This window comes from Castor canadensis, chromosome 9 (assembly GCF_047511655.1).
Source record: "Castor canadensis chromosome 9, mCasCan1.hap1v2, whole genome shotgun sequence".
NCBI lineage: Eukaryota > Metazoa > Chordata > Mammalia > Rodentia > Castoridae > Castor > Castor canadensis.
Window position 1 is genome coordinate 42,371,220 of NC_133394.1, and position 6,191 is coordinate 42,377,410.

At 38.0% G+C, this 6,191-nt stretch overlaps 1 non-coding gene across 1 annotated transcript; it reads left to right on the forward strand.

Annotated features, from left to right (window-relative positions):
• Window positions 1-3,885: 3,885 nt before the first annotated feature.
• LOC141411138 (U6 spliceosomal RNA) lies at window positions 3,886-3,991 on the forward strand. Its single transcript, XR_012435979.1, has one exon. It is a non-coding gene; the product is annotated as a U6 spliceosomal RNA (small nuclear RNA).
• The last annotated feature ends 2,200 nt before the right edge of the window (window positions 3,992-6,191 follow it).

The following is a 6,191-nucleotide window of genomic DNA, read 5'->3' on the forward strand; positions in this document are numbered from 1 at the left end:
GCTTCTAAGATCTTGCAGGTGTTACCTCAGAGTAGTCCCTGCATAAACCCAAGATAGAAACTGACTTATCTCAATAAAGTCAAAGCCAATAAGATACATAGGAGACCAATATACGTTTTAAAGAAAACTGTATTAGCAAAAGGACCAGCACATGAAGAATAATGACGGTTAAAAAAAAAGAAAAGGAAAAAGACTACTTTGGAGTCCTAAACCTTTGCTTGGATCCCAGGAGGAAGAAAAAGCCAGAAGGCACACCCAAGAGCCATGGAAAACCATTCCTAGGAAAGAATGGGCCTAATTCCTAACCAAAGAACTTCCAATATTTATTCAGCTGAATTTTAGAAGCTCTGTGGCCTGTTTACTGTTAGGTTCCAGTCATGTGACTGGACAGTGGTAAGCAGGGTGTAAAAGATTTCACAAAGGCTGGAGTTAAAGCAGAAACAAAGTTTTACTCACTTTCCACATGAGGAAAGGAGCCAGACACCTTAGGCAGTACCAGCCTGTGGAGTAACTGGTGTTACTTTTTAAGGGTTTTTGTAAGGCAGAAGGTTGTAGGAACGTAGGTAGGGGAGTGGAACAGTTGGTCCGTTTGGCAGATTATAGGGTGTGTATCCCTGACTACGAAATCACATTGATCAGGGTGTGGTTTGGCCCACAGATATGTCTTCAAGGTTTCTGGGTAGTGTGTTTCTCAGAGATGAACAGAGAAGTTACTGGCTGGGTCCGAAAAAGATAAGCAAGGTTAAGTGGGAATCTATACAAAATGGGGTCCAGATGCAAAATGGAGCTACTCAGGTTGAATGTTGTCTTTTCTCTCCCACTTTTAAACAGAAATGAGTACAGCAGGAGACTTTTAAACAGAAATGAGTACAGCAGGAGTACAGTGTCCATCCAGGAGACATATCCATATGTCTGCCCCATATCATGTTGTATTTTGGATAGCTATGGAACAGACAACTTGTCTTTGTAGTTCACATGTCTTCATCTAGAGAAAAACTGTACTTGAGAAAGGTACATGAGGTTCCTAATCAGGAACCACACCTGACGAGCTTCATTCACAACTGTGTACAGTGTGAGAGATATACGGTGGCTACCCAAAAGTCTGGCAGGGCCAACACTATGTGTTACTTAACAGAATGATGCCAAATGGCCAGGGTGGGTTCTTACTCTAGAGATGTCCAGGAGACAAGACTAACTCAGCACAGATGCAATGCTCATAAACCTAATTTTTTAAGATGTAATCTGGCTATGTACCCCAGGCTGTCCTTAAACTTATGATCCTCCTGCCTCAGCCTCCTGTATGCTAGGATTACAAGTGTGTACCTCTATGCCTGGCCAGCTCATAAACCAGGTTGGTTATTACATGAAGAGCTTAAACTCCCTTTATGAAAGAAATGCCTGGTAACTGACCTGGGCTGAATACAGGTATAAGAAGGATAAAAGATCACTCCCAAACTCTGGGAGCGTCCAGATAGAGATGCTACCAATCAGGCTGACATTTGACCACTGACTGAACCTGGCCCAAGCCATTGCCTGCTCCCGCTGTCCATCTATGGAGTGCCTAAGACTTATCTTTGATGTAAATGGGACCAAAGCAAAGAAGTTGCCTCTGGGGAAACTGATTAACTAGAGCCACCAAAACCCCCAAACAAGGGAGACTTCAAGCTAATGCCATAAAGTGATGAGATTTGGGGAACTTGGGAGAAGATGGTGACAAATTTTGTCTCCTCTTGAATTGCTCTCTGAGAAAAGCATGGTGCATATCTTGAAGATCAGCCAAAGAAGTCCATGTAGGGAGGAATGGATAACACCTGTTAATGACTAGCACTCTGTCTTCAGAGGGTCCGAGTGCCAGCCAATATTTTAAATGAACCCTCATAAGAAATGTAGTGCCAGAGGGCCCAGCTATTCAATTTCCAAACAACAAAAACTATGAAATAATAAATATTTATTATTCTAAGCTACCTCATTTTAGGAAAAATATATTATGAAGCAATAGCAAAATATAACTAATGTACCACATCGTGAATGTCATGTTTCATATTTCTTGCATTTTTACCTGATACATACATATTCAGAAGCGATTCATTATTTAGTTTCACCTATTTTTTAACTTCATATAAATATGCCATCAGTACAAATGCAATACGTTTATCCCTTCTACATTGTATTTAAGGGACTTATTCAAGTTGTAACTGCATTCAAACATTTTTCTCCTGTCCATGTTACATTGTACAGCTCTACCACAGTGTGTTCATCCATCCGCCTGATGGTCTCCATCTCTCTGTTTGTCACTTTCGTCTCCCATTTCTTGCGATGCTTCTATAAACACTCTTCTATCCATCTACTTTTACAAAGGGCAAGAGTTTCTCTATTATTTTTGCATTGTAACAAATTATCCCAAAAATTCACAATGCCAGCAATAAAACTATTTATTTGGCAATTTCTATATAACAGGAATTTGAGACTCAAGGTCTTTCATGAGTTTATAGTCAAGATGTCAGCTGGGACTATGGTTATCTGAAGACTAGATTGGGGCCAGAAGATCTTCCAAGATGACTCCCTCCCATGACTCTTGATATGAGCACTTGATTTCTCGCTGGCTGTTATCAGAGGGCCTCAGTTTCTTGCCACTTGGAATTCTCCAAGGGGTGGCTCAAGTCCTATTAGAACATGGAAGTTAGCTTCACTCACAGAATAAGTGATCCAATCAATGATACAGAAGGACCCATAACATCTCTAGACTTGGATGTCACACACTGTCATATACCCTATATGCTATTCATTAGAAGTGAGTCACTAAGTTGTTCTTACTCAAGAGGAGGGGGTTAAGCCCCATCTATTGAAGAGAAGAGCATCAAAAACTTTGTGAACATGCTCTAAAACTACCACGGCTATATTTCTAGTTTAAGCGTGCATGCACCATTAACTTTTCTAGATACTATCAACTTGTACTCTTCAATTACTGTAGCAATAGATATCCAGTAATAATACAAAACATATCCTCACTACAATTGGGATTGTAACACTTTTTATTATGTTCTTATCTTCACATATTTTAAGTAATTTGCACTAGCTGACATTTCATCATGACTAGCAAAATTCACTCTATTTCAAGCACTTATTACACTGCACTGAGCAAAGCCCATAAGATAATGACGGAGTGAGACATGGATAACTTGGTTGATGGAGGAAGAGCTCTGCAGAAAAAGTGAACATATTAAGTGTATAAAGTAGATTTGAGGAAAAGCAAGGAGGTCAGTGTCTAAGAGCAAGGGGAGGGAAGTAGGATGAGGGATAACATGGGGGAGGGAGATCTCAGAGGACCTTGAAGAGCTCTGCAGAAGATTCTATTGGAAGTTAGGGCTATTTGGAAGTCCTCAGTATATAAATCAGGGGTTCTCAACTTTAGCTATAAATTGAAACCATCTAGATTGTTTGAAGCCTCAATTCTCACTGTCATATGGTTTCCTTGATTCAGCTACATGTTTCTTCAAGACCCTCTCCTTCTTCATATGGACTTTCCATATCTGGTGTTTTTACATGTTTTCTCCATCAGGGTAGCTGGACTTCTTCTCAAAGAACATTCCACTGAATGTTAGTGGTTAAAGTAAGTCACATGGCTAACACCATTTCAAAGGAACTACACGTTGGCATGACAACAGGGAGGCATGACTCGCTGGGGACCATTAGGATACCAAACTGCTGTGTAAGGGAAGTATAGGCACTAGAAATGTGCAAGGTGAGGCAATGAACAGATGCCCAGATAAACAGATCATAGATCTCAGTAGATTTTCTGGAGTTACAACATTCAAATCTGTAAGATGAAAACATAGGAGGTAGCCACTGAAGAGTGGAATACTTCATATAAAAAAGATTAAAATTGTGCTTACTTCAGCAGCACATATACTAAAATTGGAACAATACAGAGTAGATAAGCATGACCCTGTGCAAGGATGATATGCAAATTTGTGAAGCATTCCGTATTTTAAAAAAAGATTAAAATTATTTGTGATAGCCATGCCTATGGCAGAGTTTTCAACCCTGGTAGCATATTAGATATATACTCCATCTCCCAGAAGACTTTTATGTAATTAGGCTGCAGGAGGCTATCAAAATCCCCAGACAATTCTAATTGGGACACAGTGGTCTAGAATATGACCTTGGAGATAAATTGCTGAAATAAGTTGTAAGACAAAATCATTAAGAACAGTTAAACAAAACAAAACCTGAGATACCAGGGGACTAGAATAATCATCATGCAGACTTTGAAATCACAGATAACTTCTTTTTTACTTTTTTTTTTTTTTGCTGTGGGACTGGGGTTTGAACTCAGGGCCTCATGCTTGTAAAGCAGGTGCTTGAGCCATGTCTCTAGTCCATTTTACTCTGCTTATTTTGGAGATGGGGGTCACTTGAACTATTTGCCCAGGCTGCCTTCAAACCAGAATCCTCCCCAGTCAGCCTCCCAAGTAGCTAGAATTACAAGTGTGAGGCCTTCCCTGAACAAATAAAAACTTTTGAAAGGAATATTGATAGAGAGTGATAACTACAGAACTAAAGATTTAAGCAAAGAGAATGAGTAGCTCCAGGTTTCTAGTTTGTGTAAGAGTGACAGAAATGTATAGGAATGTGGCAGGAAAATATATTTGTGGGAGAAGTTTCCAGATTTTGAGAGAAAATAATATAAAGATTCCATGGCTTGGACAACTGGATATTTATACTCAAAAGAATGAATTTGAATCATATTTCATACCATATACAAAAATTAACCCCAAATAATCAAATGTAAATGCTAAAATTAGAAAGCATTTAGAAATAAAAGTAGTGGTAAATTTTCATAACCTTGATTTAGGCAATGATTTTTTAGATTCAATACCAATAGTAGAAACAATAAAAGAAAGAAAATAGATAAACTAAGCTTCATCAAAATTTAAAAAAAAAAGCTTTTGTATTCCAAAGATCAACATCAAAAACATGAAAAGACAGCCCATAAAATGGGAGTACAATTTCTGAATCATTTAGCTGATAAGGGACTTGCATCTAAAAAATACAAAGAATTCTCACACCTAAATAATAAAACACAAATAAACCAAAGATGGGCAAAAGAAGAGCAAAAATTAAAATGGGCAAAGAAGGGCTAGGGATGTAGCTCAGTGATAGAGTGCTTGCCTAGCATGCTTAAGACCTAAATTCAGTCCCCAGCACTGAAAAAAAAGAGGGACAAAAGAATCTGAATAGATTCTCCCAAAGAATAGATTTCTCCAAAAGAGAATATGCATGAAAAATGCACATCTATAATTGTCAGAAAAATGCAAATCAAAACTGTAATAAAATGCTACTTCATATCCATATAGGTGACTATAAACTAAAAGATGTTTAACAGCAAGTGTTATCAGGTGACTTGGTTCATTTGAACTGCTATAACAACAGAACTATGGACTTAATGGCTGATAAACAATAGTTGCTCATAGAAAGCCATCTTCCACCATAAACTCACAAGGCAGAAGGGGCAAGAAATCTCTCTGGCATCTCTTTTGCAAAGACACAAACTAAGGTTCTGTTCTCATGACTTAAACACCTCCCAAAAGGCCCTCCTTCCTAATACCATCACCTTGAGCAATTCCTCTAAAAGTTAAACATTGCATTACTGTATGAGCCAGTGATTTCACTGCTTGACATATACCCAAGAGAATTAAAAGTGTGTGTCTATACAGAAACCTGCACATGTATGCTTATAGCAACAATATTCATAATAACCAATAGTGCAAATAATCCAAATGGCCATACACTGATGAATAAGTAAGTAAGATACAATATATTCATATAATGGAATATTATTGAACCAAAAAAGGGAGTGAAGCCCTTTTTATATGCTACATACTGGATGAACCTTGAAAACATTATGCTAATGTTTGAATGTTGAAAAGGAGCCCACCACAAAAAACCACATATTGTATGATTTCATTTATATGAAATACCCCAAGAAAGCAACTCTGTAGAAAAAAAGTAGGTTAGTCTAGGCTTGGAGGTGATGAAAGAGATGGGAGGTGACTTTTAAAAGTACAATGTTTCTTTTTGGGGTGATGAAACTATCTCAAAATTGATTGCAGTAATGGCTGCACACCCCTGTGAATATACAAAACCATTGCATAGTGTACTTTAAAGTAGTAAATTTTATGGTGTATAAG